The 26064-nt window shown below is 48.0% G+C and overlaps 1 long non-coding RNA gene across 1 annotated transcript; it reads right to left on the reverse strand.

The window, feature by feature from the left end:
* Positions 1 to 22026: 22026 nt before the first annotated feature.
* Positions 22027 to 25391, reverse strand: LOC123114095 (uncharacterized). The gene is made up of 2 exons (XR_006456399.1): positions 24171 to 25391; positions 22027 to 23062 (listed from the first exon to the last, which is right to left on the reverse strand). It is a non-coding gene; the product is annotated as an uncharacterized lncRNA (long non-coding RNA).
* Between the last annotated feature and the right edge of the window lie 673 nt (positions 25392 to 26064).

The raw sequence follows: 26064 nt of genomic DNA on the forward strand, positions 1-26064 counted from the left end.
CACCCCGAATACCACACCAGCTCAAGAACACCTCACCTCCTGAGGCTTGTTCATCCTTGTACTAGTTCATCGATAGCCCCTCGAGGCAATCCACCACACCACACTGGATTAGGGTATTACACCACAACGGTGCCCGAACCAGTATAAATCGCTGTGTCTTTGTGTCTCTGTGAGCTCTACGCGCTAGGCTAGGGAGGATTGCGAGTAGGCAGGCTGTACAAGTTGAGATCTCCGCACGCACCCTAGAGTTCGACCTCTCAACGGTTGCCGTATCCCAAAATCCGACATTTTGCAATTTCTCCCACTTGATTCACAAAATCAGTGAAGATTTTACAAAGAAAAACTTACTCTGTGTATATACTTTTTTTAAGCAAATACGGCTGAGTTGCCATACCATGTGGTTAATCTATGTATACAAAGTTTCAACTTGAAAGACGCAGGAAGACGCGTTGAAACAGTCTTTCCTGACCTTGCCGCCCCGTTTCCTGAATCTCTCTCCTCTATCAAATCTCTACCTCCTCCCTTTGGCAAGGACAAGGATTCCCCTCCACACCATCCACTACTCTCGCGACGGGGAAAGGGGGGTGGGGGGGGCTCCGATTTTGCATGTTCAACACGTAGAGGTTAGGTTTTGGCTTTGTGATGGCATCGTTCAGATGGAGGTAGTGCCGTTGCATCGAATAATCTTGGCTTCAAGCCCATCTTGTATGGTGTTGGTTTGTCCATCGGCTTGTTGTCGGCATCCTCATCTTGTGCGTAGGCTGTTCCCACCTGCAAGCGATCACAGATCAAGCCACCAGTTCCCTTCGATGACGCCAGCCCAACCGTCGACACAAATCCACACAACTATTTAATTTATACATCTCAATTTTTATAATAAAGAAAGTATGTCAAGTTAGTCAACACGAGAAGGAACACAACTAACAAGATCCTCAATGTCATTTCGTGATCTCAAAGAAGTGAATGCCGTAGAAGACATCCATCATCATGGGCCACAACGTTTGTAACTGGCGAAATTCAGATTGGTCTAGCGACTACCTGGAATGGCCTTTGAGAAAATTTTGTTTGTAACGAAAATTATAAAATTATGATAACATGGATTGTCTTCAAAGTTTTTTCACCCTGATATCGATATTATATTATTTAGAAAAATGAGTATATAAGAGAAATACGCTAATATCCAATTTTCTGGAGATGGAATAGGATAGCATGTCCAATAAACACGGTCTGAATCAAAATCAGCCCAGGTTACGGGCAGGAATAACAAATAGTTTTTCAAGTCCCAGTAGCAAAGTCTTCAGCAGCATTCACTTGTTTTCAGATGCCGCTTTTGCTGCCTTCATTTAGTCTGGACCTGAACTACAATTTACTATGAAATATGAGAGGTAACACTCATGATTCCCAACTGCAGAGAAGAAAGGGATCACACTGACGACGCCGATGACTAGACTCATGAGACGTCCGGCCTGACCATCAGCATAGCAGTAGCTGCACATAGCAACATTGAGATGTTAGTACATCATTCAAAAGGCATGTAATATTGAATGGCTTGAGTAAGGAAAATAAAATGCATATGAGTTTTCCTTAAAAAGCAATAGATTATACGTGCACGACAACATGCAAAATGGTTTATACAAAAGAGCACATTCTCATCGCAGTAAAGACCAAACATTGATGGTCTTTCCAAAGCATGATAGGCATGACTGATGACAGAATTTGGAATTGGGTATTGAACGTTCCATATGGTGAACAAGTCTCTTTTGGAGAAGGTTCGGCAGGGACCTGACATTACCATATTTGAAGCCACATCACCACATTTGAAGCCTCTGCCTACAACCCCAAGGTTATTTACAATGCTTCTGTCAGGACCCCGACTCGATGTCACATCGATCTAGCCGGTAACACTTCATATCACTTTGCGGCCTCACGCACGGTGTTCCCACGGGTGTCGCCTTACCTTTGCCCGGGACCGTTTGCGCCTTTTGGCTCACGTATATGATAGTGTCGCTAGCATCCATATGATAAAGAGCCCGGGCTGACATGACTAGTCGTAAACCCAAAGTGGCACAGACTTACAGGGACAGGCATCCATGACCCAGCTTCGAACGTGTCGGTCATCAGCAAGTGGGTCCGGGCTGTAGCACTGGGCTAGCAGGGCTCCGGTAAACCGGGCTGTAGCGGGCTAACAGGACTCCGGTACTCAAAGCGTGACATTTCCCCGAAGGGACAGACACAGGAACGAAGAAGGACACATGCCGGCCAGCCTAAGTGTTCCAGAGCAGTAGCAAGCTACCATGGCTCAGCGGTAACACTAGGAGACATTTCCCGGTAAGAGAGGCTACTAAAGATAAACAACTAGATAGTCAGATCCCACACATACCAAGCATTTCAATCATACACACAATATGCTCGATATGTGCAAATACAATGAAGCACCACAACATGACTCTATGACACAAGTACTTTATTTAAGGCTCAGGGAGCCATACATAACATACACAAAGGTACGGGTCTCGCGACCCAACATACAAGTCATACAGTCATACAAGCCAACATCGGAAGTAACTTGTCTGAGTACAGACAACTAGTAAAATAAAAGAGGCTTGGAAAGCCTAGCTATACTACGTGGTCCTCCACAAGTTCAGGGTCACCACCTGGGTCTTTAGCCTACTCGTTGATGTCAACGTCTACATAGAACCCATCAGAAGGGGTTGCAGCGTCTTTTGTAAAAATGTAGATTATAGCAACATGAGTACAAAGGTACTCAGCAAGACTTACATCAGATCCTACATACATGCATAGTATCAAGAAGGGTTGGTGGAGTTATTCAGCAAGCCAGCTTTGACTCTTGGCTAGGCTATCCTACGATACTCCAACTTGAAATAGTTTTGCGCACACGAGTCCACTATTCACCACTTCAATACACTACCGAGGATCCACCTCCGTCTTCCTACGGAAGAGCCATCCTCGGCACTCACACTTATCTTGAGGCTTTTAGTAGTTTCCATTTACTTGTCTATGAACTGTATAGGCAACCAAGTAGTCCTTTACCGCGGACGCGGCTATTCGAATAGATTATGATAACCCTGCAGGGGTGTACTTCTTCATACATGTTTCCACCACTTAGCGTCTGCACACGACATGTGCTCGGCAGACTTCAAGCAAAAGCCGACGTGGGTGTAGACCACGACCTACCTAAACACTTAAGCCTCTAGTCCAGGTTTATCGCCTATTCAGGTTCCATCCGCAGGGAGTCCGGCCGAGGTTTCCCATACGGCCCTGAACGATGTGAACAGGGTTCCCGAGATACCTAACGGGTATTCGGTACACCGTGCCACGTACCTACCGCATCACAGCCCACCCCTACGGTCAGCGCTGTCCATGGCCTCCAGTAGGCTACAAACACCAGAAACTACTTGCAACTCCTGAACAGAGAGCTAGGGTGAATAAGAAGTTGAGCGGGGTCATATTTCAGGGCCCAATGTATGGTAGTAGCTGATTCTTAAATCACACATACAGATCTCAGTGCTTAAGGTCGGCTTCAATGAAACAACCCACCATGTACTCCTACATGGCCTCTCATCGATACCTTTACCAAATCGTGTTCACCACACCACTCTCATTACCGACATTAACATTTCACTCTAGCCCATCACCCAGATGAACCAGACCTGACACGACTCTAAGCATAGCAGGCATAGCAAGGTAGGAACAACACATACATATGGCTCAATCAACTCCTACACATGCTAGTGGGTTTCATCTAGTTACTGTGGCAATGACAGGTCATGCAGAGGAAATGGGTTCAACTACCGTAGCACACAGCAGTTTGAATCGCGTTGTCTTAATGCAGTAAAAGAGAGCAGGAGCGAGAACATGGGATTGTATCGATATGATCAAATGGTTGGTTGCTTGCCTGATGGTTCGATGCATGGATACGGTTCTTCGTTAGGGTAATCACGGTACTCCTCGGGGACAGAACCTGTCGCAAAGGACATCGATACACAAGCATCACCAAACAATGTGCAACAATATGATGCATGCATGAAACATGGCAATATGAGTGTGTTGGGCTAATGCAACTAAAGCCAGAAGGGTTTGAACAAATTTGAATCAAAGATTCAAATTCCAAATTCAATTATGGCCTTTTAAAGTGCCTTTTCTTGTTCTGCTTAAAACATTAATTTAACTTGTTTGATCATGCATGAAAATAGTACAGATGGATAGATTGGATTTTTCTGATCATTTTTCATATATAATTTGTCCAATTTGGAGTTACAGAATAAAAGTTATGAATTTTTGAAGTTTAAATAATATTCTGGAATTTCCTGATTTAATTTAAATCCAGAAATTCAATTACTGCGTCAGCCTGACGTCAGTGTGACGTCAGCAGGTCAACGGAACAGGTCTGGGTCAAACCTGACAGTGGGTCCCGCATGTCAGGGTGATTATTTTAATTAAAACTTAATTAAAACTAATCCTGTTTAATTAACAGGGCTGGGCCCCACCTGTCATTGACTCAGGGGAGTCAACCAGGGCCCACCCGTGGTCAAAGTCAATGTCGGCTGCCGGCGGTTAGTCGCCGGCGAGCCCGACGCGGCGGCGGAAGTGGTTTTGGTCGTTTCGGCCACCAAATGGACCGCGGAGGCCACCGGAGTGGAGCTGAGGACAACCCGCAGCTCTTGGCGGAGCCCGTTGGGGTCGGGGTGGCCGGAGTCAACGGCGGCGAGCTCGGCTGCGGCCGCCGGGGTTCGGTCGTGCACGGGAACGGTGCTGGAGCTCGAAGTCGAGCAAAGCGAGGCGCTAGGAATGCTCTACGGGGTCTTGCGAACTCGTTGGACTCGCCGGGGTGACCAAATGGTCACCGGAGCTGCGTCGACGGCGAGCTCGGCGACGGCGGAGGTTCGGCCGTGGTGGGGAGGAGGCTACGGTGAGGGAACGAGGGGGAGAAGAGGGGGAAACGGTGGCGTAGCTCACCGCGGTTGCAGTGGGCGTCGAAGCGGGCTCGGGGACGCGCTGGAGACGGCGAATTCGACGGCGACGGTGGTCGGAGCCCGAAGAGGGGAACGGCGACGTGGCGGCGATGCAGGGCTTCCGGGGAGCTGTGAAGCGGTGGGGAGGAAGAGGGAGTCGAGGCGGAGCTCCTGAGCTAGTCGGGGGAGCGAGGGGTGGTCGGAGACGGTGGCTATGGCGAACGGCGGCGACGGTGTGTTCGGCCGGGCGAGGGAGAGAGCGAGGGAGAGGAGGGGAGAGCCGGGGGAGAGTGAGAGAGAGCAGGGGAGAGGCGTGGCGTCGTCCAGGGGCACCGAGGCGAGGAGGGGAGGGCAGGCAGGCAAGGAGAGAGGTGGCGTGGCGCGGTGGCCGTGCGCGCGCGCCGGCCACACTCCCCTCCCTCTGTCGGGACGAAGACGATAGAGGAGGGAGGTGGGCTGGGCCGGCTGCTGGCTGGGCCGGCCAGCTGGCTGGGCTGCACAGGGAGGAGCCCAGGTAAGCTTCTCCCTTTTAGTTTTTTTCTGTTTTCTAATTTTATTTAATATATCTGCAACTTTGTTGAATTAAATAAAATACCTAGGCAACTTCAAAAATCACCAAACTAGTCCTGGTCCATAGTTGGATTATTTCCAACATGAAACATTTTAGTTTGGAGATATTTGAGCATTTAAATATTTTATATTATTTTAAATGCCCAAATTCAAATATTTATGATTTAATTCAAAAACCCTAGGATGGCCTAGGAAAATGTGCACCACTTTTGGCAGAGGTTCTGAACCAAGACAAAAATGATGGGCATTTTAGAAGGGCATTTCAGGTTCATTGAAAAATTATTTTAGTAACCCTAGTTGGTTTCAGAGGGGACTGGGGGTTCTGTCATCCCCATTTCAAGTTTCTGATGAAAGAGTAAACATGATGCAACACTCTAATGCATGACTAGCTAGGGTGTGACAACTCACCCCCACTCAAAAGAATCTCGTCCCGAGATTTGGGTTCCTTCGAGAAGAAGGCGGGATACTCGAGTCGAAGACGATCCTCCCTTTCCCAAGTTGCTTCATCCTCAGAATGGTGCGACCATTGAACCTTGAGAAACTTGATATTATGACGTCGCGTGGTACGTTCGGCCTGATCGAGGATACGAATGGGGTACTCTCGATATGTAAGATCATCTTGGAGATCAAGCGTTTCGTGGTCCACTCCACGGATAGGATCCGAGAAGCAACGCCTGAGTTGAGAAACGTGGAAGACATCGTGAACTCTGGAGAGGTGCGGAGGTAGTTCCAGCTGGTAGGCAACTTCTCCTCGTTTGGCAAGAATGTGAAAAGGTCCAATGTAATGAGGAGCCAATTTGCCTTTGATACCGAAACGATGGGTTCCCTTCAGAGGGGTGACCCGAAGGTAAGCCTTCTCGTCAACCTCGAAAGTCATAGCCTTATGTTTTCGGTCATATTGACTCTTTTGACGGGATTGGGCTGTTTTCAACTTTTCGCGAACGATACGAACTTGTTCTTCTGCTTCCTGAATCATGTCCGGGCCAAAGAATTGTCTTTCCCCGGTCTCTGACCAGTTAAGGGGTGTTCGACATCGTCGTCCATAGAGAACTTCAAAAGGGGCTTTACCCAAGCTAGATTGATAGCTGTTGTTGTAAGCGAATTCGGCAAATGGAAGGCACTTCTCCCAGTCCATTCCGAACGAGATAACAGAGGCTCGAAGCATGTCTTCTAGAATTTGGTTGACGCGTTCCACTTGACCACTTGACTGAGGGTGGAAAGCGGTGCTAAAGGAGAGACGGGTTCCCATAGCATTTTGGAAACTTTCCCAAAATCGAGAGGTGAAAAGACTTCCTCGATCCGAATTGATTTCCAAAGGAACACCATGGAGGGACACTATTCGGGAGATGTATAAGTCTGCCAGCTGACTAGCGGTTATACTCTCACGAACAGGTAGGAAATGAGCTACTTTGGAAAGACGATCGACCACGACGAAAATGGCATTATTCCCTCTTTTGGTCCTGGGAAAACCGGTAATGAAATCCATACCAATTTTATCCCATTTCCATTCAGGAATAGCTAATGGTTGAAGGGTGCCAGCAGGCCGTTGATGCTCTGCTTTTACACGACGACAGACGTCGCAATTGGCAATATACTGAGCAATTTCTCTCTTCATCCTAGTCCACCGGAACCTCTGGCGTAGGTCCTGATACATCTTAGTACTACCGGGATGAATGGTGAGAGGAGATTCATGAGCCTCCTTAAGGATCAACTGCCGTAGATGCTGGTTCTTGGGAACCACTAGACGGTTCTCAAAGTACACAACACCATGATCATTTGTGGAGAAACAACTAGCACCTCCGCTAGCAATGTTCTCTTTGATTTTAGATATTCCCTTATCTCGCTTTTGGGCAGCGATGATTTGATCCGTAAGAGTAGGTTTTGCTACCAAGGTGGAGAGAAAACCTTGAGGTACAATGTGAAGGTTAAGCTTCCGAAATTCATCATGGAGAAGCGGTTGACTTTGTTGTAACATCAGGTTGTTACAATAAGATTTACGACTTAACGCATCAGCCATGACGTTGGCTTTCCCTGGGGTATAGGTTATTCCTAAGTCGAAGTCTGTGATCAACTCAACCCAACGTCTTTGCCTGAGATTCAGATCCGGTTGGGTGAAGATGTACTTCAGGCTTTGGTGATCAGTGAATATCTCGCAACGATTACCGAGGAGGTAATGTCGCCAGGTCTTAAGTGCATAGACTACGGCTGCAAGTTCTAGATCATGAGTAGGATAATTCTCCTCATGTGGGTGCAACTGCCGTGAAGCGTAAGCAATTACGTGTCGATCTTGCATGAGAATGCAACCTAGTCCTTGTCGCGAGGCGTCGCAGTAGATAACAAAGTCTTTGGAGAAGTCTGGCGGTACCAGTACGGGAGCAGAGGTCAGGCGTCTTTTCAGTTCCTGAAAGCTGTGCTCACATTGTGGAGTCCATTCGAACTTCTTATCTTTCTTGAGGAGTTCGGTTAGAGGTTTAGCAACCTTGGAGAAATTCTCGACAAAGCGACGACAATAGCTCGCTAAGCCCAGAAAACTCCGAACTTGCTTGACCGATTCGGGTGGAGTCCAATTACGGACGGCTTGAACTCGCTCAGGGTTAACAGCAATACCTTTACCAGATATTACATGACCCAGATAGGTCACTTCTGACAACCAGAATTCACATTTTGAAAATTTGGCATAAAGGCGATGCTCTCGAAGTTTCTTCAACACTAGCCTTAAATGTTCGGCATGTTCTTCCTCGTTCTTGGAGTAGATGAGTATGTCATCGAGATAAACCACGACGAATTTATCCAAATACTCCATGAAGATTGAGTTCATTAACCGAGAAAAGGTGGCTGGAGCGTTTGTTCAAACAGGACATGACGGTGTACTCGTATTGGCCATAACGAGTAACAAAGGCCGTTTTAGGAATGTCCCCATTTCTGATTTTGATTTGATGGTATCCCAACCTCAAATCCATCTTGGAGAAGACTGAGGATCCAGCGAGCTGATCATACAGATCGTTGATCCTGGGAAGTGGATATTTGTTTTTGATTGTGACCAAATTGACAGGTCGGTAATCTACAACCATCCGGTCCGTACCATCCTTCTTCTTGACGAATAGGACGGGGCAAGCCCACGGAGATGAACTAGGGCGGATGAAACCCTTTTTCAAGGATTCATCGAGTTGTTTCTTAAGCTCGGCTAGTTCTAGGGGTGCCATCTTATAAGGTCTTCTAGCAATCGGAACGGTTCCTGGAATGAGGTCTATTACGAACTCAACATCCCTGTCAGGTGGAACACCTGGAAATTCCTATGGAAAGACATCCGGGAAGTCACGGACTACCGGAACGTCCTCAAGGTCTGGCAAAGGGCTGGCGTTAAGAGAATATAATTGTCGCTTGGCTATTCGGGTCAAGACATTGACTATCTTCCCCGAAGGATGGGTGAGTTGAACAGTCCTAGAGAAGCAATCAATTTTGGCTTGATGAGCTGACATCCAGTCCATACCCAAAATGATATTAATATCTGAAGATTTAAGGGCTATCAAAGATGCGAGGAAAACAAGTCCGTCGACTTGGATTTCATTTCCATGGCTTACTCTAGAAGTTTGCCATTTGGATCCCGGAGTTTGAATTACCATGGAGGATGGCAAGTCACAGAATGCAACGTTACGCAAACGAGCATAATTTTCAGATATAAAAGAATGAGAGGCTCCTGTATCGAAAAGAACAGATGCCGGGTGGCAATTAACAAGAAGCGTACCGAGAACGACGTTGGGATCTTCTTGAGCTTCTTCGGCAGAGATACAGTTGACATGGCCACGTGAAGCGGTGACCGGTTTAGCATGAAACACTTTTCCTGTCGGCTTGCCACGGCCAACAGCTTTAGCAGATTGATTGGGGTTGGTCTGGGGACACTCACACATATAATGACCAGATTCCCCACACTTGAAACAAGTCACGGAACTGGTACGTGGAGGAGCATTATTGGTTGGACCCCCATAGGGCTTGGCTAGAGCAGACTGTTGTAGAGGGCGAGGCGCCTGAAAAGATGGCCTCGGTGTGAACCTGGGTGGCAGGGCGGTGTTGGGTACCCACATGCGGCGCTTCTGAGGACCAGCACCGGATGAGGAACCCGTGTCACGTCCATGCTTGCGTGTTGCGTCATAGTCAGTCTGACCAGTTTCAGCACTGATGGCTTTGTTGACAAGTTTCGAAAAAGATGTGCACTCATGCAGACGGAGGTCGCGGCGAAGCTCAGGACTAAGGCCCTTGCGGAACCTTGCTTGCTTCTTGGCGTCAGTAGACACTTCCTCAGTTGCATATCGGGCGAGATTACCAAACTCCCTGCTATAGGCATCCACAGAAAGTCGGCCTTGGGTGAAACTGCAAAATTCTTCACGTTTACGGTCCATAAGACCCTCCGGAATGTGATGTTCACGGAAAGCCTCGCTGAATTCAGCCCAAGTTGTGACATGGCCCGCTGGGCGCATAGCTCCATAATTCTCCCACCATAGACTGGCGGGGCCTTCAAGATGATATGCAGCAAAGGTGACCTTGTCAGCCTCCGCTACCAGCGCGGAACGCAGTTTATGAGAGATACTGCGAAGCCAGTCATCAGCGTCGAGAGGCTCGACGGGGTGGTGGAACGTGGGTGGATGTAATTTGATAAAATCACTGAGTGACACCACGTTAGCCCTCTGATGGTGTGCTGTATTCTGTTCAATACGCTCCAACAAACGGTTTGTCTCCCGCTTGTTTCTCTCAGCTTCCATCATCACCTCGGCTAGTGAAGGAGGATGAGGCAGATTTTCATTCCTGGCTTCACTGCCTTCGGCCTGCTCTTGGGAAGCAGGGTTAGCGCGCGTGTTGACCATCCTAGGTAGACAAGACAAAGATTTAGTCAGGATGGTAAAATTCCAACATAGGATACATAATGTAAGGAATAACTCGGAATGCAAGATGATCATCCGTATGACATGGTAGATACAGAAACTGCTTCTTTTATTCCATCGTCATACACACCATACAGGGTTTAGTACAAGACCAAACAAAGTACTATTACGGTGAAAAGAGGATTACATCTCATCGGAGGCATTCCAAGCTCCTATACATTATTTTTCTACACCCCCGGAAAGAGTACAAACTAGGTCATATCCCACGAGTCACGCGGGACGATAGACGACACAGCTAGTGCGAACTAGTGATACTACCACTAACTCAGACCGATCCGTAGTAGTCCTCGTAGAAGTCACCTCCATAGCCTGGAAGCTCAACATGTTCATCCGGAAACAGACGGTCTCGCGGAGCTTGTGGACCATAGGGGCTAGGATGAGGTCGTGGACCGACAAACGGTGGCCTGCGGGGACCGCGAGGTGGGGTGATGCCTCCTACATCACGCCAAACCATCACGTCTGGCAGAGCAGATCTCACAGGATAGAGATCGCGCATATCTGAATATCCAGCTTGCACCGCCGGTGCGAACCGAGTCAAGGTGGCCCAGTGGTCAGCACGGGTATTGAAGAGCTCTAACCTCAAGGCCCGATTTTCACGGTCCTTATCCTCGAGCATCTCAGCAGTGGTGCGAGTCCGTGAATCCTCCTGAGTGGAGTCAGCGTAGATAGCCTGGAGATACCCTTGTGCTCCCGGAAGTGATCCTGGCATATACCGGAAGTCAGAGTCCCGAAATAGACCAGATCTGACTCGCATAATGGTCATCATAGAGTAGGCGGCATCCTGCACAGCCATCTCAATAGTAACCCCGAGTCCATAGGAGCAGTGAAGAGGCTCAGTGGATCCAGGATAAGATGGAAATATCCTGACAGTGCAGAGATACTGGCTTTGATTGAAGTCCCGGAATTGCTCTTCGACCGTGTACTCGGGATACCAGCGATATCCAGCCTCAGTCATTACCCTGACCAACTTAGCAGTATGGCCGGGTACATCTAGGCATCGAGTCAGGCGAACCACTTGATTGAGGTCGCGAGTGGCCATCTGAAAGCACAATCATAATGCAAGGGCATTAGAATTTCTAGCAAAATTTCGGCAGCATAACAGCTGTAAATGCTCAAAAAGGATATCGAGACATTTGACAAAGGATTTCGTACACACTCAACATCATCACATCAAAGTTCTGGAACCATTCTAACAACATAATGTGGTAGTAGAACTGAACTAGGCTGGTAACCATCAAACTTATAAGGTACTACTGATTAGTAACTCGTGATCCTGATAGAGAGAACAGATCCTAATTCCTTAACCCCCGGTGGAAGAATGGACTTACTCAGATCAGAAAGTCATAAGGTATAAGGAGTAAAAAGAGCCTTACGTTCCAACCCACAAACAATTCCCCTACATATAACTAAAGAATTTCTAGACTCAACATCGACCAGTTTGGCTTGGAGAACCTACAGGCAGTCCGGCTCTGATGCCAACGCTGTCAGGACCCCGACTCGATGTCACATCGATCTAGCTGGTAACACCTCATATCACTTTGCGGCCTCACGCACGGTATCCCCACGGGTGTCGTCTTACCTTTTCCCGGGACCGTTTGCGCCTTTTGGCTCACGTATATGATAGTGTCGCTAGCATCCATATGATAAAGAGCCCGGGCTGACATGACTAGTCGTAAACCCAAAGTGGCACAGACTTACAGGGATAGGCATTCATGACCCAGCTTCGAACGTGTCGGTCATCAGCAAGTGGGTCCGGGCTGTAGCACTGGGCTAGCAGGACTCCGGTAAACCGGGCTGTAGCGGGCTAACAGGACTCCGGTACTCAAAGCGTGACATTTCCCCGAAGGGACAGACACAGGAACGAAGAAGGACACATGCCGGCCAGCCTAAGTGTTCCAGAGCAGTAGCAAGCTACCATGGCTCAGCGGTAACACTAGGAGACATTTCCCGGTAAGAGAGGCTACTAAAGATAAACAACTAGATAGTCAGATCCCACACATACCAAGCATTTCAATCATACACACAATATGCTCGATATGTGCAAATACAACGAAGCATCACAACATGACTCTATGACACAAATACTTTATTTAAGGCTCAGTGAGCCATACATAACATACACAAAGGTACGGGTCTCACGACCCCACATACAAGTCATACAGTTATACAAACCAGCAGCGGAAGTAACTTGTCTGAGTACAGACAACTAGTAAAATAAAAGAGGCTTGGAAAGCCTAGCTATACTACGTGGTCCTTCACAAGCTCAGGGTCACCACCTGGGTCTTTAGCCTACTCGTTGATGTCAACGTCTACATAGAACCCATCAGAAGGGGTTGCAGCGTCTTCTGTAAAAATGTAGATTATAGCAACATGAGTACAAAGGTACTCAGCAAGACTTACATCAGATCCTACATACATGCATGGTATCAAGAAGGGTTGGTGGAGTTATTGCAGCAAGCCAGCTTTGACTCTTGGCTAGACTATCCTACGATACTCCAACTGAAATGGTTTTGCGCACACGAGTCCACTACTCACCACTTCAATACACTACCGAGGATCCACCTCCGTCTTCCTACGGAAGAGCCATCCTCGGCACTCACACTTATCTTGAGGCTTTTAGTAGTTTCCATCTACTTGTCTATGAACTGTATAGGTAACCAAGTAGTCCTTTACCGCGGACGCGGCTATTCGAATAGATCATGTTAACCCTGCAGGGGTGTACTTCTTCATACATGTTTCCACCACTTAGCGTCTGCACACGACATGTGCTCGGCAGACTTCAAGCGAAAGCCGACGTGGGTGTAGACCACGACCTACCTAAACACTTAAGCCTCTAGTCCAGGTTTATCGCCTATTCAGGTTCCATCCGCAGGGAGTCCGGCCGAGGTTTCCCATACGGCCCCGAACGATGTGAACAGGGTTCCCGAGATACCTAACGGGTATTCGGTACACCGTGCCACGTACCTACCGCATCACAGCCCACCCCTACGGTCAGCGCTGTCCACGGCCTCCAGTAGGCTACAAACACCAGAAACTACTTGCAACTCCTGGACAGAGAGCTAGGGTGAATAAGAAGTCGAGCGGGGTCATATTTCAGAGCCCAATGTATGGTAGTAGCTGATTCTTAAATCACACATACAGATCTCAGTGCTTAAGGTCGGCTTCAATGAAACAACCCACCATGTACTCCTACATGGCCTCTCATCGATACCTTTACCAAATCGTGTTCACCACACCACTCTCATTACCGACATTAACATTTCACTCTAGCCCATCACCCAGATGAACCAGACCTGACACGACTCTAAGCATAGCAGGCATAGCAAGGTAGGAACAACACATACATATGGCTCAATCAACTCCTACACATGCTAGTGGGTTTCATCTAGTTACTGTGGCAATGACAAGTCATGCAGAGGAAATGGGTTCAACTACCGTAGCACACAGCAGTTTGAATCGCGTTGTCTTAATGCAGTAAAAGAGAGCAGGAGCGAGAACATGGGATTGTATCGATATGATCAAATGGTTGGTTGCTTGCCTGATGGTTCGATGCACGGATACGGTTCTTCGTTAGGGTAATCACGGTACTCCTCGGGGACAGAACCTGTCGCAAAGGACATCGATACACAAGCATCACCAAACAATGTGCAACAATATGATGCATGCATGAAACATGGCAATATGAGTGTGTTGGGCTAATGCAACTAAAGCCAGAAGGGTTTGAACAAATTTGAATCAAAGATTCAAATTCCAAATTCAATTATGGCCTTTTAAAGTGCCTTTTCTTGTTCTGCTTAAAACATTAATTTAACTTGTTTGATCATGCATGAAAATAGTACAGATGGATAGATTGGATTTTTCTGATCATTTTTCATATATAATTTGTCCAATTTGGAGTTACAGAATAAAAGTTATGAATTTTTGAAGTTTAAATAATATTCTGGAATTTCCTGATTTAATTTAAATCCAGAAATTCAATTACTGCGTCAGCCTGACGTCAGTGTGACGTCAGGAGGTCAACGGAACAGGTCTGGGTCAAACCTGACAGTGGGTCCTGCATGTCAGGGTGATTATTTTAATTAAAACTTAATTAAAACTAATCCTGTTTAATTAACAGGGCTGGGCCCCACCTGTCATTGACTCAGGGGAGTCAACCAGGGCCCACCCGTGGTCAAAGTCAATGTCGGCTGCCGGCAGTTAGTCGCCGGCGAGCCCGACGCGGCGGCGGAAGTGGTTTTGGTCGTTTCGGCCACCAAATGGACCGCGGAGGCCACCGGAGTGGAGCTGAGGACAACCCGCAGCTCTTGGCGGAGCCCGTTGGGGTCGGGGTGGCCGGAGTCAACGGCGGCGAGCTCGGCTGCGGCCGCCGGGGTTCGGTCGTGCACGGGAACGGTGCTGGAGCTCGAAGTCGAGCAAAGCGAGGCGCTAGGAATGCTCTACGGGGTCTTGCGAACTCGTTGGACTCGCCGGGGTGACCAAATGGTCACCGGAGCTGCGTCGACGGCGAGCTCGGCGACGGCGGAGGTTCGGCCGTGGTGGGGAGGAGGCTACGGTGAGGGAACGAGGGGGAGAAGAGGGGGAAACGGTGGCGTAGCTCACCGCGGTTGCAGTGGGCGTCGAAGCGGGCTCGGGGACGCGCTGGAGACGGCGAATTCGACGGCGACGGTGGTCGGAGCCCGAAGAGGGGAACGACGACGTGGCAGCGATGCAGGGCTTCCGGGGAGCTGTGAAGCGGTGGGGAGGAAGAGGGAGTCGAGGCGGAGCTCCTGAGCTAGTCGGGGGAGCGAGGGGTGGTCGGAGACGGTGGCTATGGCGAACGGCGGCGACGGTGTGTTCGGCCGGGCGAGGGAGAGAGCGAGGGAGAGGAGGGGAGAGCCGGGGGAGAGTGAGAGAGAGCAGGGGAGAGGCGTGGCGTCGTCCAGGGGCACCGAGGCGAGGAGGGGAGGGCAGGCAGGCAAGGAGAGAGGTGGCGTGGCGCGGTGGCCGTGCGCGCGCGCCGGCCACACTCCCCTCCCTCTGTCGGGACGAAGACGACAGAGGAGGGAGGTGGGCTGGGCCGGCTGCTGGCTGGGCCGGCCAGCTGGCTGGGCTGCACAGGGAGGAGCCCAGGTAAGCTTCTCCCTTTTAGTTTTTTTCTGTTTTCTAATTTTATTTAATATATCTGCAACTTTGTTGAATTAAATAAAATACCTAGGCAACTTCAAAAATCACCAAACTAGTCCTGGTCCATAGTTGGATTATTTCCAACATGAAACATTTTAGTTTGGAGATATTTGAGCATTTAAATATTTTATATTATTTTAAATGCCCAAATTCAAATATTTATGATTTAATTCAAAAACCCTAGGATGGCCTAGGAAAATGTGCACCACTTTTGGCAGAGGTTCTGAACCAAGACAAAAATGATGGGCATTTTAGAAGGGCATTTCAGGTTCATTGAAAAATTATTTTAGTAACCCTAGTTGGTTTCAGAGGGGACTGGGGGTTCTGTCATCCCCATTTCAAGTTTCTGATGAAAGAGTAAACATGATGCAACACTCTAATGCATGACTAGCTAGGGTGTGACAGCTTCTTGGGCTTCTGTTGTTGCCATAAAACAATATCAACAGAAAGAGATGCATACAAATGCTTAAATGTCACAACTTAATCATCATAGCATGATCATGATAGTAATAGACCAGTTCATTTAACACCAACTATTTACATTATTTCATAACTTATGTATGTAAGACGATTGCTGAAAACAGGAGCTATGTAGTAAAAACTAAGTTGTGCAAGTACATTATTTAGATACGTCCATATATGTCAAAATGGCATTGCTATTTTAAGTGTATATGTAGGAGAGATAAAAATATGTGTATACAAATTTAGAAGGCAAATGGCTGACATACGGCACCAGATACAAGTTCAAGATAGGGTCCACCTATGGAACATTTCTTCCAAAAATGAAAGCATTTTCTTTTTTCAACAACATCATCTACTATCTATATTATTAAAAATGAATTGTTCCCAGAACAGCATATATTAAATGGTATTCTATTGAATGGTGAGGAGAACTCACAAGAAATGTCCAAACAACAAACAGTTCCTTTCAAGTCCCAAACAAGACATTTTTTTTGTCTGTGCAGGATTAAATGGTCATTTTTTCTGTGTGTATATGGCTATCCGATGGCAGTGGCAGTGGGTCGTTAAAACCGTGGGGCTGGTTGATCCAAAAGGTTTTTTTCTTTGCAAAACTATTACATAGAACTGAAATTTCATACAGAAAACTAGAGAACAATGCAAATTCCAATGGAAAAAGTATTTTACGGCATCACCACTGGGGCAAAGAAAGGGACAATGCTATACAGTGCCTTCTTGAAAAATACCTTTCTCGGAAGATGGAGCAGCTACCTCAACATTGCTTCCAGATGTATTTGAGTCCTCAGTATCATCTTTGCTGGCTGTGCCCTTCAACGATTCTTCACTTGACGCACTCTTAGGAACATCATCCAAAGGGTCATCCGTCTCTTGCCCATTGTATGTGCATTTTTTTGAACGTGCCAGCACGTCCCAGAGCAACTTCCCCATGATGCGGAACTCTAGGTGAAAACGAAGGTGTAATTTTTTCCGCCTATAATGGTTAAGTTTGTAGATAACACAAGACCGCAAAAGTTACTCAAATTCTGAGATAGAACAGCACAACCACAATTATTCTATCAGCCATTTTGGCATTAGGTGCTAACTATGTTCTGTTGACTGTTATCTCTAACAACAGACCAAACAACACCAGAGGTATACAACTCTTCTAGAATAGGATAGCACCTATCCATTCAATAACTGCACTTTGATTTAGTGCTCATGACAACACACATATCATGACAAAAGATGCTAGGCCCTAACTCTCAAGTACCACCATCGAAAAACATTAAGGTTAATTCGGCTCACTAAACTCCTCAAATGCAATGGCTCGCCACAGAACAAAGGATAGACAACTTGGAAACTACATCATCCTAGAAGGCTAAAACATCTAAACTATTCTGAACTCATTTGTTGAACATAACGACTTAAAAGTCCAAAGCAACTAAGGGCACATTGTGCTATTCCCAGAGTGCCGAACTAACGGGAAGTTTTATTCCATAATCGCATCCATACAAATGTTTCAGCATAGCTCGGAACAGGGGAGGTGTTCGGGAATGGAGCCCTCACCTGCCATTATTACCGTGGCTGATGCACTTGAATGTGTTGACATATTCCCCCTCATTGATAGCATTGGACCCCTTGTCGAATAGCTGTTATGCCTTATGTATTGTTTTCTCCCCCTCTCCCACCTCCTCACCACCTGCCTCCTCACTAGGCTTCGACACCAGCAAATTTTGGTGGTCGCCTCGGGGCGCAGGAGTGTAGAAGGTGACAACTGGAACCAATTTATGGAAACAAAAGCCACAATGATCAGACACCTTCCTTGCCTGCTCAGATTGTAGATCAATTGCAAACAGGCCGACAACCGTACTAACAAAAATGGCATTTGCTCCCTCAGCAAAGCCCATCACCCGCACTCTATAACCTTGAGCACTGGCTGGGAGCAAATTGTGCAGGTAGATGACCCGGCTGAGCAACCATTGTGCATCAGCGCCATCACTCACCTCTCTTGTCCACAACTTGACATGCCGATGCAAGTCTTGGATTACTCCCAGCCCACCGCCCTCCGTCACCATGAGAGTGTATATGCAGTCACAATGGTTGTCTGGTACACTAAACATAATTAGGAAGTGCCTTGACAAGTCATACTCCAGGATCATCTCACTGTCCTGATAGTCATAGACGATGAAGTAGCTAGAGCAGAGAGTTGCCAACGAGCACGGTGGAATATTCTGTAAATCCTATGAACTCGCCGTGCATCGTGGTCAGCCCGCCCCAGGCACCAGTCTCTGACGAGTATATGCATGCCGACGTGACACTCTCGTCGGCATCTTCCTTGGAGGAGAAGACGAAAAGCACGCAGAAAGGACCCCCAAGGCAATCGCGATGGTCACACTCATCCACTGTGCATAACACGGCCGCAGCCGAGTAGCTGAACTCAAATGCTACAGGCACCGGTACGCGCTCTTGGGTACCCATGATTGGCTCCCACACGAGGAGTTCCTCATGATCCTGAGATCTGGAGAGGAAGAGGGCGCGACCGTGGCGGCAGTCGAGGGCCAGCCACGAGTAGTAGTTTGCGGCAGCGAGCGATAAGGACGATGCAGTGGTGGGGATGAAGCAGGGGGTGCTCTCGCTGGTCTTGACGTGGAGGAAGCCGAGCAAGGGGGGGTGCCCGGTGGAGCTCCTGGAGGCGGCGGCGAAAGTCGCGGCAGGAAATAACGCCGCTCTAGGCCTTGCAAACGAGGGAGGATCGGAGGAGGTAGGTGGGGTCGTCGGTCGGGAAGCGGAGGAGGATCTCTTGGACAAGATCGTCCGGGAGCGACGGCGGCATTGCTGCCATGGTGTGCTAGATCTGGGTGTAGGTGTGGAGTATGGAGCGGAGGGGTGGAGTGGAATTGGGAAGAGATAATTCCTTATTTAACAACATCTTAAGTTTTCTTCCCTATTTTACTTTGATTTTTTTTCTTCCTTATCCAACACTAAGTCTAAATTGTATGCCTTTTTTGACACTTACATCACTCCGTTATCCTCTGCCGTTTAATTCCTGTCAGCCTATTAGGATTTCTTTAGGCAGACAATTTTTTTAGATGGACGAAATTACCCCTATCTATACCGCATGCCAAAAAAGAGAGGCCAAACCAGACCTCTCTCCCGACCCAACTCGTCTCTCTCCCCCGTCTGATTCCCCAAACCCTACCAAGCGGCGGCGGTGCAATTCTAGCTCATAGGGGTAGCGGCGAGTGCAGAGTCCTCTAGCTCATAGCAGCAGCGACGACTGCACGAGAGCAAGGCAGGGCATGATGGGTGGCCGCAGCGCTGTGGCGGGCGGCCAAGGATAGGCTGCGATCAGGCGTCCGTGAGCGCAGCTAGGGCCCAGGGAGATGTACTGCGTCGGAGGGTTACGGCATGGCCCCGAAGAGTACCTACTGATACGGCATGGCTTCAGAGAGTACCTACTGATACCTGCTGATTGCGGCCGTCTCCCCGCCTTCTTTGCATAAGAGTATCTCCAGCCGCGCCCCCAGAACGGTCTTTCCAGGCGTTTTTTTGTGCCGATGCCGAAAAAACGGACCGGTCGCGCCCCCGGGACGCCGAATTCCGCTGGCTCAGCCCGTTTTTGCGCCCGGCGCTCGCAGGCCGAACCCGGTGCACTGGGAGAGGGGCGCTCGGGGGCTCCGGCGCAAAGAAAAAGCGTTCCTGGGGCCACATTGGTAGGCGAAAAGTCAAGCCACCCGCCCAGATTCGCCTCCTACCCCCCGCGCTCGGCCGCCACCCTGCGCCACCCTGCCGATCCCGGCGCCGTCCACCGCCCGCCGCAGCTAGGTAGAGCATCTCCCGCCGGGAAAAAGAAGGGGTTTCGCCGAGGCAGCCGCTTCGCCACCGTCCGGGCACCTTTTCCGGCATTCCGGCCGCGCAGGGCCTATACACCAGTGGGCTTGCGCCCACCTCACCCACAAGGTGATCGGTGAATTGCCCGGCCCGGCGATGGACTCCGAAAATGAGGAGGCGCTCGCGGCGTTGCTAGATGAGGAAGCCAAAGCCGACGTGCAGGAGCAGGAGCATCTCATGGTGCTCGCTGCCCTCGCCGGCCTGCTCACGAGCAGTGAAAAGCCGTGGCGAGGTGGCTCGGTGCTTGGGCGGGTGAAAGCAAAGAACCGGCATCGTCTGGAATGCTACTTCATGCTCTACTCGGACTACTTCGCCGACGCTCCATTGCATGGTGAGAAAACATTTCGGCGCTGTTATCGGATGAGCCGGAAGCTTTTCCTCCGGATTGTGAATTCCATCCAGGAGTTCGACAGCTACTTCAAGTGCAAGAAGGATTGCACCGGCACACTTGGATTCACCTCGATCCAGAAGTGCACGACAGCTATGAGGATGCTTGCATACGGAGCTCCCGGTGATTCACTCGGCGACTATGGGCGCATGGCCGAGTCCACCACCATTGAGTGTTTCTACAAGTTCTGTAGGGCAGTGGTGGCAGTGTTTGGACCGTAGTACTTGCGAACACCCAATGCGGAAGACACTGCTCGGATCCTAGCACAGAATGAAGCAAGAGGATTTCCTGGGATGATTGGAAGCATCGACTGCATGCATTGGAAATGGAAGAACTGTCCATTTGCTTGGCAGGGGTTGTACAAAGGCGCCAAAGGCGGTTGCAGTATGGTGCTTGAGGCAGTGGCCACACATGACCTCTGGATTTGGCACTCCTTCTTTGGGATGCCAGGAACTCACAATGACATCAACGTCCTGCAGTGCTCCCCAATCTTTGCCAAGCTTGTTGAAGGTCATTCTCCTCCGGTGAACTTCGAGGTCAATGGACGGCAGTACAACAAGCGATACTATCTAGCTGATGGCATCTATCCAAGATGGTCGACATTTGTGAAGACCATCTCAAACCTTGTGCCAGGAGGCAAGAACGCCTGGTTTGCGAAGATTCAGGAGGCTTGCAGGAAGGATGTCGAGCGGGAATTTGGTGTGCTCCAATCTCGATTTGCTGTTGTCCGGTTCCTTGCTCAGACCTGGTCGAAAGATCAAATGTGGGAGATCATGACTTGTTGTGTCATCTTGCACAACATGATCATTGAGAGCGAGCAGAAAGAGCCAGTGTTTGACACTGAACCATATTACAAGCAGGGTCCTCTTGTCCAAGTTGATCACCAGCTACTGGCAAACTGGACTGACTACCTCAGTATGCGTCAGGAGATCCGAGCCCCACAGGTGCATCAAGAAGTGCAACACGATCTGGTGGAGCACCTATGGAGGCTCAAGGGCGAGGCCGGAAATGACGTGTGATGAAACTTGAGTTTTTATTTGTTAAAAATATATAATTTGTATTGAACTATTTGATTTATGTGATGAAACACGCCGAACCATGCCGAACTATGTGACGAACTAATTGATTTCTATTTGTATGCGAAAATTCACGCCGAAACACGCCGAACCGCGCCGAATATGGGCCAATTCACGAAGACATCGGGCCGTTTTTGGCATAATTAGGCCGAACACTGGGCCGGAATCGGTGCCTGGGGGCGACCTGGGGGCGACGGCTGGGTGCCGAACTGCCCCAGCGCCGAGTTTATCGTCGGCGCACCCCAGGCCGCTCTTTTTTGGCGCCCTGGGGATCGAATGGGTGGAGATGCTCTAAGGGACGAATATTATCTTGCACAGCAGATGCATTGATTATAAGTGCTGATTTGGAAAAATAGGCACTTGTCTCCAGAATGGCCTGCATCTCAGAACTAGCTACAGTGCATATGTGATTTTAGTTGCTACGGAATAAACTACATTCAAACATTTTTTTTAGTTTTCAGACAAAAAACCAGCAAAAGTAGAAAAAACAAGCACTGAGAAACAGTGAGAGGGAAAACAGAGTAGTTGAACCTTCGTACATACATAGCATATTTCTGGAAGATGAAATATTTCTCAGATATGATCGCTCTCTTCTTTGCACCGGCATTATCAGGTAGCACAAAATACATCATTATTTTTCCCTTTCAAAACCACCACTCTGCAGCTTGGCATCATAGAGTTTTGTCTGACTGATGCTATCTCGAAACCCAGGTGCATATCTATATCTATATCTATACTACTATTAATCTATACTACTATTAAAAGAGCAAACATGATTTCTCCTACAGACACACCACAAAGTGTACACAGGATTACTAGAGGCGTTCGATCAATCCAATTAAATCACATCTAGCGGTCCATATTACATCAAGGGTCTGCCACACAAATGAACGATCCAGATGAAATGTTCTGCCGGAGCAGACTGCCCACCGCACCCCTTCGTCCTCAATTAGCGGGGATAGGGGATTTCAATCCCGTAATTTTCTCTGCCCTCACAATCACAATTTGTCTGTCCTCCTTCGCTGCCGCACGGATGCCAACGCGGATCCCCGCCACCCGCCCACCGCCCCTCCTCTGCTGGCTGTTGCCCCATGGACGCGAGCACTAATCCACGTTCCCGCGGTTCTCTCCTCTTCTGCTGCCCAATGGACGCGAACACTGGACTAAGCCGCCGCTGTCCGCTCCTCTACAGCCCCAAGGACGCGAGCGCAGGCCGCTGTCGCTGCTTGCCGCTCTCCTCTGCTGCCCCATGGATGCCAGCAAGGATCTCCGGCGCCACCGTCCGCTCCACCTCTGCTGCCCCACGGACGTCAGCGCAGGGCGCCATGGCCGCCTGCAGATCTGCCTTACTGACCCACGGATGCGAGCACAGGTTGCCGCACGTCGCCATATTGAGGCCCTCGCCACAAGCCAACGAACTTGGATCACGTACTAACTTTGATCAGATTTTTCTTTACCTTGACATCAAGCCACCGGTTGGGCGTAGGAGGCCAGCTCACGGGAAACAAATCTTGGTGGCTCATACTCTGTAGCAAGCAAAGCAATCTGGTTTCATGAACACCAACTCTCCCCTTCAATTATTAAGAGTGCCATGATCAGAAGAACCTGCACTTGCGAAAACAAAATTAATAATGACCAAAATGATGGACATCATTCAAAGTTCATGGGCAGATTCCTCATGGTAGATTTGGGTCAAAATTCAGAAATACAAGGAGTAACAAAAATAACATGACTACAATTGTGCTCCTATTTCCTAATATACCGAGTAAAATAAATAAAATGGCCTATAATATAGAGTTCATGTGCTTTGCATGAAACTGAATGCATGACACTGATCATTTCTCTAATATGTTCTGTTATATAAGTAAGCGCACAATTGGGAGGACTGACATCCAACTTGGGTACACGAAAGAATTAGCAACATAATTTAGGAGATGCCTATCTTTTGTAGCATGAAAGTCAAATAGTCAACAAGTTCTGGATCAACAAGACCCTGAGCAGAAAAGGTAGACAACGTCCAGGAAAAGGTAGACTCGGCTCTTTCACTGATGCTTCTCTGAATTTCTACTTGCTAAATCCAGTACATGCTTCTCCGAATTTCGACAACCTAAGTTCAGTACATGCTTCTATGAATGTTGGCCTGCCAATTGGTATTGTATTGCAGACTTGAGAGTATTGTATGCAGTCCATTTGTGCCAATGGATTACCAAATTTTTATGTTACTTTTAGGCCATTTGAATGAAAGGACCTCTATGACAATCTACGACAAATCATTTTGTGCCAATAGAATTCAATACATGCTTCTCTAAATATCTGCAACACAATTAAGCAAAATTTGTTCTTATATGTTGGCCTGCCAATTGGTATTGGGTACTATGCGTGCATGTTTCTCAAATGCATACTCCAAGTGCCACTTCTGTGCTTAATAAGGTGAATTTCTGTTTAAATAATTAAATGTTGGTTTGCCGAAGTTTTCTTGTATGATACAAACCAGATGCGGAAGGTGATGTTTTAAAGTTCAATGGTTTGAGTTTATGAACCAAATGGTTGTCCAGTTGCTTCTAATGTTAGCAACACAAGCATATAGAGCTACAATTATCAATCGCTGGAGAAAGCGCTTTTCTGAGACAGCACATCGATAAAGACCACTTATCAAGAATCACCATCAGAGGAGATCAAACTCTTAAAAAGGCTGCAAGCGAAGAGAACATACCTCAGAATGGGGTTGCTTGCTATTATGAAAGTGAGGCGCACTTGGTGTGTACACATCATTTAGTGAATCCAAGCTTGCTTCCCTTCACATATGCACAAGAAGATTTCACAAAAAAAAAATCAGCAACCAAGGAATACTTGACAATCACAATTAGACTAAGCAAGGAAGATGTACCTGCACTGTATATTAAACACTACTCCCTCTGTCCCGAAATGTAAGACGTTTTTATAAACTGATATAGCTTGAAAAAACGTCTTTCATTGTGGGACGGAGGGAGTAGAACCTAACTTCATGTTGTACCTGCCCTATTGCTTTTTCTGTCAGAACTAAACCTGCTGTTCAGATATACAACAATGCATCTTGTTATAAATGAGAACACAGATTAGCTAGAGCATCCAGCATTACATGTGAGAATGTTCGACCAAACAAGACTAATCAAATATGCCTTATTGGTGTGGCATTATATAGAGATATTATGTACTCATTGTGAATAAACTACAAATAAGTTACAGCTTAACACTGCAATTGTACCAGTGTAAAAGAGCAGTTTCCACAGCCTATAGAATTGCATGAGCAATTGATTACAGAAAAACATTTCTGAATTATTAGATCACACTTATGCCAAGCCATGGGATTGTGGCGGCCGTGGCGCGAGGTGTGGGGCTGTGGCTAGGGCGGTGGCGTCAAGGCGCACGCAGCGTCGGACAGAGCTGAACCGAACAAAGGGCGGATGACGAAATACCAGTCACGGGCGAGGTGGGGAGGGCGTCGACCACTCCACTCTGGAGCACGTCGTACTTGGCCACACGGTGAGGCTCGCGATACGCCCAATCCACCGGAGCAGCGCGTCCTCGCCGGCGCTCCTCGGCGCTTGCTCCGATTCCGCGTCTTTTCCCGCAGGAGGAGGAGTTAGGCGCTGCAGAGCCCTCCATCGCTCGCGTCGAGTCCGCAACCAAGGATCTGGTGGAGCCGAAGTCTGCGCCTCCATCTATCGATGGAGGTGGAGATGCAAGGGAAGGGCGGCGTCTCAGCAGCGGTGGGGACTGGGAGGCAGGGGAAGGGCGGTCCCTGCCAAAGCAGCGCGCAGCAAGGGAGGGGGAGGGTCCCTGCGCCAGCGACGGGAGGCAGTGGGGAGGGCGGAGGCGCTGCTTGTACTTTGTCTGTGTGAGAGAGAGATAGGGAGGAAGATGAGAGTGTCACTGGCGTGTGTGGCCACGGGTCTCTCCGTCTTTTTATTAATCAAGTCAGGCCGTCAAAGCGTGCTTTAAAGGTTGTGATGTGATAATATAAAGAGTCTATTGGCAATTAAATTTTAATTTAAAATTATTAAAAAAACAATTGGATAATTTTTTTATTCAATAATGTATGTCTGATTAGGAAGCTATAGAAATATAAGTTACTATCATGGAACCACGTAAGCGATTTTGGTACATATTTTAAAGTTCACTAACAGTGAAGCAACAAACAATATCTATGCCAACGCATAAATAGGTGGACCTTTATCAGAGAACAAATAGGTATAGTGTTTCTTAATCTTTTGTTTTTTAATTGTGATTTCATTTTGGGATTGAATTGTATTTTTTTGGAAACTAATAATAATAATATAGTTTCATGCTTTGTCGATTTTAAAAATGGTAGTTTGTGTGAATTGTACATTTCTTTGACAGGTAATATACTATATTTCTCATATAATAGTCATATCATTTATAAGGAGACGAGAAACAAAGTCTGGGATCGAATCTTCCCACAATAAGAAGATCGGCTACTAAAAAAATGGCTACAGATTCAGCAACTTGGTTTGCTTCGCGGAAGCAATGCTTAAAGCATATTTTGGTGAAGTCCATCGCAAATTGCTTACACTTCATAATTACTGCCTCATCCAGATCCAAATAGT

The sequence above is a fragment of the Triticum aestivum genome, chromosome 5B, assembly GCF_018294505.1.
Source record: "Triticum aestivum cultivar Chinese Spring chromosome 5B, IWGSC CS RefSeq v2.1, whole genome shotgun sequence".
Taxonomy (NCBI): domain Eukaryota; kingdom Viridiplantae; phylum Streptophyta; class Magnoliopsida; order Poales; family Poaceae; genus Triticum; species Triticum aestivum.